The 15228-nt window shown below is 41.8% G+C and overlaps 1 pseudogene across 1 annotated transcript; it reads right to left on the bottom strand.

The window, feature by feature from the left end:
* Window positions 1–14228: 14228 nt before the first annotated feature.
* On the bottom strand, window positions 14229–14920 carry LOC311622220 (transforming protein RhoA-like; annotated as a pseudogene). The gene has a single exon. The product of its transcript is annotated as a transforming protein RhoA-like (transcript).
* Between the last annotated feature and the right edge of the window lie 308 nt (window positions 14921–15228).

Here is a 15228-nt window from a genome sequence, read left to right as displayed (position 1 = left end):
GGATAGGGCATCGGTCTGTGGACTCAAGGGTCCCAGGTTCGATTCGGGTCAAGGGCATGTTCATTGGTTGCAGGCACATCCCCGGTAGGGGGTGTGCAGGAGGCAGCTGATCGATGTTTCTATTTAAAAAAAAAAAAAAAAAAAAATGGAAAGAAAGAAAGAAAGAAAAAATCCCTCCCTGCTGCGAGGAATCTTGTGAGAGGCCTCAAGGAACACACACATTCTCACACTCTGTTCATTCGGAGAAGCCAATGTGTTTAACTCTTCTCCAAACCTCCCTCTTTCCCTCCTCCAAAGTTGCTTCTATTGGATCTCCTGCCATGGGCCAAACCACGACAAACCACCATGAGGCAGGTGGGTTCAATTCTTTCCTTGGGTCACTCTCTTTCCGTGCAAATTGACAATGATATGGACTATTCAGGGCTTTGCCTGCTAGGAGGAATTCTCCTCCTCGATGTCCTAGAGGGCGCCTGAGTGATGCCGCTGCTCCAGCCTCCTCCTGCCTGATGCCAGGGCACTGGGCTCTGTGTGATCGTCCTCAGTTCTCTGTACCCACTGAACATCTTCCCTTCCCTCCTGTAGCCACCATCACCCAGAGAAGGACTCCCGCCATTTTTTCAGTTTTGAGCATTAGGGGGCAAGATTTCCCTTTACAGATACAAATATTTTTGTAGCCGCCCAGGGAACAGCCTTGGAGTTCCTCTGGTCCAGCCACGCCCTAGCCATTCTTTCCTTCGGGCTTAGTCTACTCCCAGCCCTCAGTTAAAGGTTATTCACACAGGGGGTGCTCATGAGGTTGCTGACTGGCTGTGGTCTAAAAGAAGAGTGTATATTTAAGACCCCAAATGTTTGAGGTCCCAGAGGCCCCAGGTGTTTCTTATATTATTTACAAATAAATACATTCTGCCTGGCCGGCGTGGCTCAGTGGTTGAGCACGTCATGGTTTGATTTCTGGTCAGGGCACATGCTGCAGTTGCAGGCTCAATCCCCAGTGGGGGGCGTGCAGGAGACAACCATGCAATGATTCTTTCTCATCAGTGATGTTTCTATCTTTCTCTTCTTCTCCCCTCCTCTCTGAAATAAATTTTTAAAAATTTAAGTAAATATATATATATATATATATATATATATATATATATATATATATATATATATGCAGGCTTGGTTTCCAGGGAGCAGAATCTGAGATGGGTATTGGTAGGCAGAAGATTTATTTAGGAAAACTCTTAGAGCCAACCCATTTGGAAGTGAAGAGAAAAGTGAAAGTTGGACCAAAGGAGAACATGATACAGGATCAACAAAGGCTCCATTGTGAAGCTCAGAAGCTTAACTTTTCATAGCTGTCCTCAGGGGGAGCAGAGGGTGCTCAGACTTCAAAAACTACATTTCATTAGCAATACTTGACCTATATTTGGAGTTTATAAAATTTAGTTGAATAAATAGATTCAAATACCCATTATTCCAAACTTACTTAAAAGTTTTCCAATAACTAAACTGCATATTAGCTTTCAAATTAAAGTTCAATGAGAGTATATAAAATTAAAAATTCAGTTCCCCAGTTGCACAATTCAGGCACACAGTGGCCACATGCAACAAGTGGCCGCCATCCTGAACAGTACCGGCTGGTACTATCACTGTCACTTGCGTGTACTCCTTGTGCTGAAAAGGATACAGCTTTGATTCCTACACGCCTCAGTTTTCTCATCTTCAGCGTGGGCCCAATAATGTAGAGCACAGATACAGATTGTTACCATCTCGCCGATAGCCACCTTACAAAACCAAAGGTATACAGGTGCCTCCTTCTGCTATGAAGCTCTCGGAGGGCCGGTGGCTCAGAAGTGGAAAGGAGGGGCCGAAACCAGTTTGGTTCAGTGGTAGAGCATCGGTCTGCGGACTGAAAGGTCCCAGGTTCGATTCCAGTCAAGGGCATGTATAATACATGTATAATACCGGGCACATCCCCGGTAGGGGGTGTGCAGGAGGCAGCTGGTTGATGTTTCTCTCTCATCGACATTTCTAGCTCTCTATCTCTCTCCCTTCCTCCTCTCTGTAAAATATCAATAAAATAAAAACAAAATTTAAAAATATGGTTTAAAAAAAAAAAAAAAAGAAGAAGTGGAAAGGAGGGGAAACTGAAGAGTGGGGCCAGCCTTCAGGAGTGACACCACAGACTCCAAGCAGTGTCACAGGCTTGTCCACGGGGTCTGCCCTGACCAGAGATTCCAACCCCTCATCCCAAAAGGTCAGGATGTCCCATTTTGCTTTTTTTTTTTTTTTTTTTTTAATATATTTTATTGATTTTTCACAGAGAGGAAGGGAGAGAGATAGAGAGCTAGAAACGTCAATGAGAGAGAAACATCGACCAGCTGCCTCTTGCACACCCCCTACCGGGGATGTGCCTGCAACCAAGGTACATGCCCTTGACCGGAATCGAACCTGGGACCTTTCAGTCCGCAGACCGACGCTCTACCACTGAGCCAAACCGGTTTCGGCCCATTTTGCTTTTTTATGGTGCCCTCGGTTCTAGCAATGAAAGATTCCTCTGCTTCTATTTTAACAATTCAAACAATTCATAAATATACACAATTGTTAGCCATTCACAGCTTAGAGATAGTTCAGTCAGATGGCTTACCTCTTTATATGTATATATTTTTATTGATTTCAGAGAGGAAGGGAGGGGGGAGAGAAAAAGAAACATCAATGATGAGAGAGAATCATCGATCGACTGCCTCCTCATGCCTCCTACTGGGAATTGAGCCCACAACCTGGGCACATGCCCTGACCAGGAATAGAACTGGGACCTCTGGTTCATAGGTTGATGCTCAACCACTGAGCTTCACTGGCTGGGCAGATGGATTTCCTCTTTATACCTGCATGAGATTCAGAGCCAAATCAAGACCTTTTGAGAAAAGGAAAATGGTAATTGCAGGGCACAAATCCCTTCCTGGGGGGTGAGCAACCTGGAAGCCAGAAATATAGGAGAAGATGCCAAAGAAATATCCGTGAGCAGGGTCCTGTGGTAGAAAAGAACAAAGAGGGCTGCTTCCTCCTTCACGACCTTGCTGCTTCTCTTCTCCCGCTCCCCTTTTTCCTCTTCGTTTCCTATCCTCTTCCGCCTCCATCTTCTCCATCACCCCCACCCTTTCTCATTTCCTTCTGGTCTTCGACTTCCCCTGTCCCTACTTAAGCTACTCACCTCCACTGAGGGCTCCCTGCTCCCAGAGGCCAGCCTCAGGCTAGTATTTGCAGCACCACAAAGCTCAGCTACATACTGAGTTAAATTTCCTTTTCTGGACTATTCTGAGACACTAACACTGCGTATAATATTATTTTCGTAAGGAAATGAGTTCCTAGTTCCAAGCAACTATTTACTTAGCTGGCAACTGCTTGTATATAGACTCTGGTATGCAGGGCCCTGCCCAAAGTAAAGCTCAATAAATATTAGTTTATTAGAAATAAATAAAGATGTTGACATTCTTGGATATAAGTATATTTCATCACAAAGAAACAAACCAAACACATTCTGGTATGTTTAGTGCCCAGATTGAGACCAGATTCTGATTAAAACATTCATCCATCAACTCAGAAGCCACCTTTTGTTATAACAGCAAAAATCTTCCCAGTAGCTGGAGGCCATATGTTGAATACACTCGAAGAAATATTTTCATCAGTACATGTCAGCCCTGACATCTAAACCTGCCAAAATAATGAGTTCTAAAACTTAATCCAAATTTAGTTTCATATTTATAAATGGAAGGTTATTTTTCTGTTTCTGGCACATGTAAATAAGCAAATGTCAGATCAAATTTGACCAAATTTCCTGATTAAATTTTCAAATTAGTTAAGAAATGTTTCCATGTAATTTGTATAAAGTACTGGTTTAGTGTTTTATTTTTCTTTTATCTGAATATATGTGTAATGAAGATCATCCTTCTGCTTTTGGGGGGAGTGCTTTGGTGTGTTTTTATTATCATTCTTGGTTACATAAACAAAAACATTATAACAATATTAAAAGAAAAAAATTTACTCACAATTTCACCACCTCTGCAAATCAAAATGTTTGCATTTCTTTAACTTTATAACTGAACCTTCCATCTGGATATACTAGTAGGCACACATGCTAATGTCAGTAACAATTTAATTTATGCCAACAAGTCCTCCTCAAATACTAACGTGTATTACCATCCTTTTAGCTTTATAGCTGAGAAGGTAAGTAATCTAGTTAGTGTGGAGGCAGAGCATTGATCGCCACAAATTCCCTGCCTCCCACCCGCCCAGGCACACGGGGGCCACAGCAAGCGCGTTCTCTAGCTGCCTGCCAACTGTCTCCAGATGGCGGAGGCAGACACCGAGTCACTCAAGCTTAGGAGCAGGGCCTCCTAGCCATCCGCAGCGCGACTACTTTGGAAATTTAAATGTGGCACAAAAAATTGCCATGAACCGAGAAGCACCCAAGTGGACTCTGCCAATCAAAGCGATGGAAGTTCCGGCCTAAGCATGATGGGGTCCTACTCTCAGAATGGACTTGCAGAGCTTGCCTGCACTCAAACTGTTCTGTTCCTTGAGCCAATTAGTAAGAAGTGGCTTCCTCTGTCAGGGTGATGCTAACAAAGAGGTGAAAGGAAGAGAGAACCGTGCCCTACACAATCTTACACACACACTAGAGACTTAACAAATGTTGGCATATTGATCAAATATAGAAAAGTACACAGTTAGTAAGCTCAATAAATTACTCCAATGTAAAAACATCCCAGTTGCCACAATTCAGACAGAAAAATAGCACATTATGAGCAAGTCAGAAGTTTCATGTGGGTTTTTTTTTTCTTTATTTATATTTAAAAAATAATTTAAAGGAATTGGCTTACTACAAAGTTATGAGGATTGGCAAGTGTAAAATTCATAGGTCAGGCTGTCAGTCTGCAAAATCAGGTAGGATGTGAAGTCATGGTCTCGAGGCAGAATTCCATTTCTGCTTTAACTTTTACATATTCTTCCTTATGCATTCCTTGGGTTAAATTGCTATTTTTTCATACTGATTAAGATAGGTTGAATTTTTAAAAATATACAAATTGAGATGATTGATTTCTCAGCCTCTCTTTTTTTCAAATATATATTTAATGCCATAAATGGCTCCTGGAGCATACTTTAAGCACATGACATGTTTTAATATGTCATATTTCCATTATCATTTAGGTAAAAATATTTCCTTATTTTCATTGTTAATTTCTTCTTTTAACCATGGGTTATTTAGAAGTATATAGCTTAATCTCCAATCCAAATATTTAGGGATTCTCTAGTTATCTTTTTGTTTGTTTGCTTTGTTTCTAGATAAGTTTCATTATGATAAGAGAACATACTTGAGATTACATCAGTCCCTTGAGGTTTATTGAGATTTGATTTATTATTCAGCATACCATCAATTTTGGTAAATTGAAGTGTGATTTTCATGCACACTTGAAAAGAATGTGCATGGTAGAGTTGTTGGGTACTGGGTTCTGTACATGTCAGTTAGGTCAATTTATCGATCATTCTGATTAGTAATTTTTTGTGTGTGATTCTTCCATCAGTGACCGAGAAAAATGTGCTAAAAGCACCCACTATAATTGTGGATTTGTCCAGTTCTTATTTTGTTTTTATCAATTTTTACTGGCACTCTAGCCAATAAAATGCAAATAAGAGAAGAATTTAAGGCATAAAAACTGAATGGCAGAGATATTATTGTTTATTTGAAAAACCCTAGGAACTCAATTTTTCAAAGACTACAAAAACAATAAGAAAGGTCAGTAATATTGCGGAGCACAAAACTATAAGATAGTCAATAGTTAGAAGCTAGAGATCATAATATGGAAATATTCAATTTATATTAATAAGAACTACAACAAAAAAGATAATTTTCTTATGAATAAATTCCACAATAAAAGTACAAAGTATATATTAAAATAATCTTTAAAACATTTCGGAAGGACACATTAAAACACATAAATAAGAAAGCATATCATATTTTTGAACAAGCTGACTCAATGTGATTATACACTTAAATCAAGAGTTTGCTGATCTTTCTAATTTAATTTTTAAATTGAGCATAATCTCAATAAAGCTAAATATGGGGAGAGGGTAGCTAAACAAAGAATTCTAAAGTTCATATTAGAAAATAAGCAAAGGTTTGCAAAGGAAACTCTGATAAGGAAATCAAAATAGGTAGATTGGCAGATATAAAGATATTCTCCAAAGTTCAGTTATTAAAGCAACATAGTTCTGGCACATTATTATATGAACCAGTAGAACAGAAAATCAAGTCCAGAAAAATACACAAATACCAAATCACTGGTGAAAACTGAACTATTAATAATGGTGGAGCCAAAATGGTTTAGCTCAGTGGATAGAGCATCAATTCTGGTCAAGGGCATGTACCTTGGTTGCGGGCACATCCCCAGTAGGGGGTGAGCAAGAGGCAGCTGATCGATGTCTCTCTCTCATCGATATTTCTAACTCTCTATCCCTCTCTCCTTCCTCTCTGTAAAAAAAAATCAATAAAATATATGTTAAAAAAAATTTTTTTAAATAATGGTGGAGCAACTAGGTAGTTATCTGGCAAATATTAATGTTGTATTCATATATCACTCTGTGTTACAGGATATATTCCAAATTGATCAAATCTTTAAATATAAAATATAAATCAATAAAGATAGTAAATAGATAGGTGAGATAATTTTTCATAACCACAGTGTGGAGGGCTTTTAAACTGTGACCCCAAATCCAAAAACCATGCAAAACAATCAATAAATCCAACAGTATGAAAAAATAAAAAATAAAAAAAGACAAACTGGGATACATATTTACAACTCATTATAGACCTAAAAAAATCATCTTACTATATGCAAAGCTGTTGAGATTGATGAGAAAAATGGTCAATAACCCATTAGAAAAATAGAAAATATAAATAGACAATTCAAAGAATATGTAAATTATTCTTAAATCTATTTCTAAATACTCAATTTCACACATAGAAAGAAACATTCAAATTAAAATTTCCTAAGATATAATTTTTCACCATCAAATTGGCAAAAATCCCAAATCTGATCACACGTTCTGTTGCCAAGGCTATGGGAAACAGCCCTATTGCACATTGCTGGTGGGAGTGTACGTTTTTACAATCCAGATGGAGGAAATTTAGCAATAGCTATCAAAACTCCAAATGTATGTGCTCTTAGACTCAGCAACTCCTCCCTGGGGAGATTGCCCTGCAGATAGATGTGCATATCTACAAAATGGCCTAGCTCACGTTTATTTACTGCAACACTGCAGTCAGCAGTGAAAGATTGGATAGAGCCTGGGTATTTATCAGAAGGGGACTAGTTAAATAAATTCAATGAAGTATTCTGTAACTGTAAAAAGATATAAGAAAGCTCTTTACATATTGACATGGAAAATTCTCTAAAACATATTAAGTTAAAAGAACAAGGTACTGAATGATGTATATAGCATGTGAAAAATTATGTTACAAAGAGGGGAAATAATATATTTGTATTACTAGTTATATTCATTTTTGAAATCTCTGGAAGGGTGAATAAAGACTAAAAGCTGTGGGGCCTGGGAACTGAGCACATGAGCGACCAATGTGGGAAGGAGATTTTTCACTGGAAGCTTTTCATAATTTTTTATGTTTTTACTATATGGGTGTGTTATTGTTCAATTTTAAAAAATAGTTTAAGACAAAGAATCATCCTAACAACATTGTCAGATACATTTAATTCTACACAGAGATTAGTCTCTCTGTGCCATTACTAGGTATATAGGATTTGTTAACTCTAAGTGATAGAAAGCTTAACAATGAGACAATTTATCTCAAATAATATAATATCCAAAGTCGGACTGTCTCTGGGCTAGTGCTGTTTTTGCAATTCCAGGCATCACATAGAGACCTGACCATGAGGAACCAAACTGGACACTGGCATGACTTCCTGTGTGTTGCCCGGAAGTCCCCAGTCGACTTCCCCTCAGGTGCAACTGACCAGTGATGTATAACATCCCCACACCCAAGCTTTGGAAGACACTGGGACATAACAGTACTAACCTTCCCTGAGCACTTCATGTGCACCGGGTACTACCATAAGCACTTTTCTTGCATTAAGGAATTCACTCTTCAAAGCCACATATGAGAAAGGTAGCATTATTATACCTACTCCACAGATGAAAAAACTTAGGCACAGGGAAGTCAAAGAAGGTCACAGTACGTGGAGGGCTGAGATTCACATTTGGTAATCTGGCTCCAAAGTCATTTTTCCCAACTGCCTTGTCCGTTACCTGAGAATGGATAAGTCTTGCTATTGAAGAGGCTGCTTCCACCAGCAGGAAAGAAGAGAGAAGAATGGCTATTAAATATACAGTGAGCAGTGCTGCTCCCGAGGTACAAATTGCTCAAATTGCAACCCTTGACTGGCACACTCCAAGACGTCAGTGATAGACACTGGCCGTTCGGTGAACACGGCCCACGTTCTCTCCAGGCCCATGTCTCCAGTAAATAGATTGGGGTCGATCTAGAAGCAACAGTAGCAGCAGCTCCACCTACAGAAATCTCCAAACCAATAGTGCTCATGCCTACCAGGGACATTGGAATGAGCTCTGGGGAACAGATCAGCTTTCTCCCAAGAGCAGAATGGCAACAAGGGGAGTGGAACCCCATGGGAGACTCTGGGTGTGCGCGCTCTCTCTCTCTCTCTCTCTCTCTCTCTCTCTCTCTCTCTCTCTCTCTCTCTCTCTCTCTCTCACACACACACACACACACACACACACACACACACACACAGCTCACCCGAAGCCCAGTGCTTCTTTCTACCCAGGCAGAGTGCTAGACTGCCCATCAGCACTTCACTGGCACCAGCAAGGATGTGTCCTGGGAACCAAGGGGAGTTTTGTTTGTGAGAAAGGCAGCCCTGCCTGAACGTCACAGACACTCCCCATCCAGCCTGCTCTGCTGCTGGTCAGATCATCACAGGACACTTTCCTACTGCAGCGTCTTTACACTCTCTGAGCCTCACTTGCCACTTGAGAACTCCCTGCCACTAAATGCACCGTCTAAAACATTCAAGCTCCCATCCTCCAGGACTTTACAGCCGCTAACTCTGCCCTCCAGTGCTAAAAATACCAGTTTTTCCCTGTCGTTAATCCAGCAGTTTTTCCAGATATTTATCTTTTCATAGTCAGAAATGCAGTGAGTCACTTTCCTCACCTCCCAGGCACATCGCCCGGGGAAGGGGGTGGATGGATTCTTGGCGGGAGAGCGGAGAGCGCTTTGCTCTGCCTTATGTAAACCCCTGGAGCTGGATGTCTCCAGACACAGATAAAGAGGAGCCTGAGGTGAGCAGAGGAGGTGAGAGAATGGAGCCTCTGAACAACCAGCCCTCTTTTCACAGAACCAGCTGCTGCCTGCTGATCTGAAACACAGCCCTGGCCTGTGGGAAGTCAGCCTTCCCTCAGAGCAGAATGAGCAGAGGAGGAATTCCTCTCCAGGCTTCACCCAGCCGCAGTGTCTTCTTATCAGCTTGAGAGAGAGAGGTCCTGACTATGCCAAGGAGAGACAATGGAATCTGGCCACCAGGGCACCTAGGCTTTGTAGAATCTGTAAGAATGTTAAGAATAAGGTGGGGTGTGTCTTGCTGGCCATCATGACCAACTATCCTCAGGGTGTAGAGGGGCCACAGTCATAGTCATATTTGCCCCGAGCCATAACTTTATGGATTTACGTTTTCTAGAGCTAAAAAAAGCCACGGTCACTTATTTCTTCAAGGCTGTGCAGTCTGGTTGAGCCACCGCCTTTGCATGCTAAATGCACAAAAGCCAAGATCTGAGACATGTCCGTGTTCTGTAAAGCCCCTGTCGGGCTTTATAACAGTTGCTTTCAGAATTCTTTGGCTCTGGTGGGCCTCCATGGCCTCAAATTGGAGCAGGAGGCAGGTCCTGGTCTCCATGAGCCTGCCCAGCTCAGACGTCCTGAGCTTCGGAAGAGGACTTTGCTTCCCTTTGCAGGATGGAAGTGCCTTATATTCACCCCTGCATCTGCTTCAGGTTCCTTCACTTTCTTTGTAACATTCCCTGGCCCATCTAGTGGGAATGTTAGGCAGAGCTCCCAGACAAAGGTTGCAATTTTGTCTCACTCTTGGGCAGCCAGGAGAATCAATGAAGTATTTATAGTGGGTGGTAGGCCAAATAATGCCCCCTCCCAAGGTGTCCACACCCTAATCCCTGGAACCTGTGAATATGTTATATTAGTTACAAAAGGGATTTGAAGCTGAAATTAAAATAGATTATTTGTCCATGGTGGCCCAATCTAATCATGCCAACCCTTAAAAGTAGAAAACTTACTATGGCTAGAGGTTGGCGAGATGCTATAAAAAGGAAAAGTTGGATATTTAAAGCATAAGGGGGCCACATAGAAAGCATGAGATGGAAATGGGCAGCCTTTAAGGGCACAAGACCAGCCCCTCAATGATAGCCATCAAGGAAACAGGGATCTCAGTCCAACAGCCACAAGGAACCGAATTAAGCCAACAACCTGAATGAGCTTGAAAACAGTTTTATTCCCAGGGCTTCCAAAAAGGAACACAGGCCTGTCAATACCTGCAAGAACCTAAGCAGAGAGTCACTGAGTCATCCTGTACCCAGATATCTGACCTAGAGAACTGAGATAATAAATGGGTGTTGTTCTCAACCACTAAATCTGTGGTAATGTGTTGTAGCAGCAATAGAGAACCCTCTGCAGTCCTGGGGCTGCCCACCACCCCTCTGAAAAGAAGTGTGAGGATGTGAGGTTGGTCTTTCTCTCTTGCTTTCTCCTCTTCTCTCACCACCCTTTCAAATCCCAAAGTGAAAACTGAAGATTAATCTTGCCATCTCCAGCTCTCCTTTTTCCAATATCTTCTCAAATTTATGTAGCAAGATTATACCATTAATTCCTATTATGCATAATAAGGAAAAAGAGAAAAGACAAAATTTAAGAAGTCATTCAAAGATTATATATGTGTATATATATACATAGGCCATGTATATACATATAGACCAAGTATATATACATATACACTTTGTACATACACATAGACCTCATACATACACATAAACCTTATATATACACATAGACTTAGCATATAAACATAGACCTTGCACATGCACATAGACTTTGTTTACACATATACCTTGTATAAACACATAGACCTTGGATATACATATAGACCTTATGTGTCCACATAGACCTTGTATGTACACATAGACCTTGTATATACATTTAGACCTTGTATGTATACACAGACCTTGAATGTACACATAGACCATATCATTTTCTAGCTCTGGAAAGTCACCCTACACCTACACAGACCATGCACCTCCACTCATACTTACCCTGCAACTCTGATTCCCCTCCTAGCAAACCCCTGTTGCCTGCCTGGGCTATAGGATCAGACAGCTGGGGGCACAGAGCAGGGTGACCACAGATAATCCACTTTAGGGAAAAACATTTTGAGGTCATTAACAGCCTTTTGGCCTGACAAAGCCCAAGAGCTCTTCCCATCTGATAAAGTAACTATAATGACTGAACTCATTCTCCAATCAGTCTAAGCACCCAGCAGGGACCTGTGCTCTATTTTAAAGGTCACAAGGATTGGGAATAACAGTCCATGATCTAAGTCAATGTTTCCTGAACTTTCTGTGGAGGATCTGTTCATGAACTTCACATGGAGGAAACAGAAATGTGGTAAGGAGTGGGAAGCAGAAAGAGGTCCACTCCCCTGGATGTTCCCCAGTGCAGATAAATACCACTTCATCCACTTGTCCTTCCAAACACTCCATCATCCCATATCCATGTGTACACACACACACACACACACACACACACTCCACCCTCTTGCTTTATTCCCCAAATCCAATCTCAGTACCTACAACCTACTTGAGAATCCTACATAAAATGCAAACCAATTTGAAGGATGCTGCTTCTCACACAAGTTTCACTTGGAAAAGGAGAAAGTTACCAACCTCAGAGATGCCAGCATCACTGTAAGCAAAGCTATGAGCCAGAGAAGAAATTGGGAGATCTGAGTTGGTCCTGCCAGCCAGTTCCATCTCCAGGAAAGAAATCTCAAGATCCTCCGAGCCCTCCCCAATCCCAGAGAGCTGCTACCACCCAGCCCCACTGAACCCCGGGCACAGACTTGTACTATGATTTTACTCATGAGACTCGAAGGAAGGATCTGTCCCAGCATTTGGAAGAGCATGTCCCCTGATTCGATCATTGTTCTTTCTCCAATGCCATCTGTTAATGGCTATTATTTCACTGGAACACAAGCTGTGGTGGTATTCATTTCTTTTTGTCTCCTGCTTACAAACCTCATGATATATTGAACAATTCAAGCATCATGGGCTGTTCTAGCACTTTCCAGGATTTAATTCATTTAACCTTCACAGTGGACTCTGCAGTGGATTCCATTTTTATCCCCATCTGACAGTTGAGGATGCTGAGGCAAAGGAAGTTTAGTGAATTGCAGTCATGGGGTTAGGACATAGGTAGCAAATCCGGAATTCAAATCCAGACAGCATGACTCTAGTGTCCACAGCCTTAAGTCTTAACAATGGTGCTTTCAAGATTCCCAAATATTGTATCAAAGGAACTGCCCAGCCCCTAGGAAGAAGATAATGAAGAAATAATGCAGACCAACAGCACACTGTCCGTTAGAGAAATGTGTCCATTGCAACCATACTCTCACACATTCATCCTCTCTCTCTCTCTCTCTCTCTCTCTCTCTCTCTCTCTCTCTCTCTCTCTCTCTCTCTCTCTCTCTCTCTCTCTCTCTCTCTCTCTCTTTCTCTCTCTCTCTCTCATACACACACACACACCACCACCACCACCACCACTACCAACCACCACCACCACACCACATCTACTATGGATCCACTACAACCATGCAATGAGATTTAACCTTGACTCAAGAGTTTATGTGGCTAAATGGACACAGACATACTCTGCTCTTTACCTATCATCTTATGTTCTTAGGGGATGGTTCACTTTATGTGTCAACGTTATGTGCCACAGTGTCCAGATATTTGGTCAAACATTCTTTTTTTAATTATTATTTTTTTTAAAACAATACACTTTCTGTAGGGATGACAAATATCAGTATTAGGAAATCCGATTATACAAAAATACTACATCTAGTTTGGTATAGATATATATTTTTTGTAACATACATTAAGCGGCACTAATTACACAGCAACTATAAGGTAACTAACATAAAACCACAGAACTGTAACTTTGCCACATCTGCACAAACTTGGGCCTCTCTGGCTGAACACATTTTGAAAGAACTGGATGCCCACTGCAGAGGTACGACAATGAAATCGGCTCAGGAGTAAAGCTCTGAAGTGGTAGCTCTCCAGAGTGCCTTGCAGCTGACAGGTAACAGGCAAGACATGTTGTTATGAAGTAGCTAGTATATGCCAACTCAAAAGTTACCATTTCTGCCGAAACCGGTTTGGCTCAGAATGTCTGTGTGCGGACTAAAAGATCCCAGGTTCAATTCCGGTCAGGGGCATGTACATTGGTTGCGGGCACATCCCTGGTAGGGGGTGTGCAAGAGGCAGCTGGTTGATGTTTCTCTCTCATCGACATTTCTGGCTCTCTATCTCTCTCCCTTCCTCCTCTATGTAAAATATCAATAAAATATATATTTTTTAAGAAAAAGTTACCATTTCTCTTTCTAGAAAGAAGCAAGAAGTTAAGGAATTCCTTGAATTAGCGACTGGTGTGTCCTGTGGGGGTGCAGAAGAGGGCGGTTAGAGGCTTTCAGAGGACCCTGCGGGCCAGGTGGGCTGGATCATTAATAACCATGGTTGGCTTCTTGCTGAAACCGGTTTGGCTCAGCGGTAGAGCATTGGTCTGCGGACTGAAAGGTCCCGGGTTCGATTCTGGTCAAGGGCATGTACCTTGGTTGCGGGCACATCCCCAGTAGGGGGTGTGCAGGAGGCAGCTGGTTGATGTTTCTCTCTTATTGATGTTTCTAGCTCTCTATCTCTCTCCCTTCCTCTCTGTAAAGAATCAATAAAATATATTAAAAAAAAAAAATAACCATGGTTGGCTTCTAAATACTGGCAGCAAGATGACTTCTGCTTCGTAATCTTAGGTAAATTATAGATAAATGAAAAGGGCCAGTAATCATACACTAAGATTAATAAACAGCACTTCGAAATTAACCACGTGAGGGCTGTGCTTGGAGCAGGTTCACAAACAAGGCACCCCGGTTTTTCCTTCCCATGTCTGGCTTGCAGAGCAGCTCTCTCAGCCATTTCAAAAACCTCCCTCACTCCATCTTTGGTCTTTGCTGAACACTCCATGTACCCAAAAGTGCCAATCCTGTTTTCCATATTTCTGCCTTATTCTAGTTTTCCTGGCTCCTGCTTAGTCTTGGCTAGCTTCTGCCTTGCGTGCTCACCAATCAGGATGATGGGCACATTGGAACAGAAATGCTTGACTTCCGGAACCCATTTTTCTGGGTTGTTTTCTAAACTATCAGAGCTGTCAAAGGAGAAACACATCAGGATAACTTCAGTGTCCTGGCAGGAGAGGTGCCTCAAGCAATCATAATCCTCCTGCCCAGCTGTGTCCCACAAAGCCACTCCACCTGCTTTCCATTCATTTCCATGTCTGCCACATGGTTCTCAAACAGCATAGATGCATACACCTCTGGGAACTGGTCCTTGCTAAAAACGATGAGCAAGCAAGTCTTGCCACAGGCTCCATCATCAACAATCACCAATTTCTTCCCGATGGCAGCCATTGCTTACAAATGTGCTGCAAGAACCACGCGCGGCCTGTGGCAGAAGTTCTACAAAGTGCCTTCAACTTCTCAGATGAAAGGCTCTCGGGAGATGCTCCGACTCTGGCCTCCACGAGTCCCAAGCTCAGAGACTAGGGTGGGTGGCTAAGGAGGCTGCAGACTAAGGAGAGAACCTATGGCAGGCGGGCGGGGGCAAAACATTATTCTTGTTATATCTGTGACAGAAGTGTTGACAGACCCAAGAACTTGCTTACAAACCTCCTTTCAAACCAGAACTTGCTTACAAACCACCAAGCACTCTATAACATACTTTCTTTCTTGGGTTACTTCCCTGTATAAACTGACAATTGACTCCAAAAATGATGGCATATTAGGAGAAAAAAGGCCAATCAGTCCATAGATCTTTTTCTTT

The sequence above is a fragment of the Pipistrellus hanaki genome, assembly GCF_964339955.1.
Source record: "Pipistrellus hanaki genome assembly, chromosome: 4".
NCBI lineage: Eukaryota > Metazoa > Chordata > Mammalia > Chiroptera > Vespertilionidae > Pipistrellus > Pipistrellus hanaki.
The sequence above is the reverse complement of the archived record's forward strand: the minus strand, read 5'-3'. Positions and strand labels throughout refer to the sequence as shown.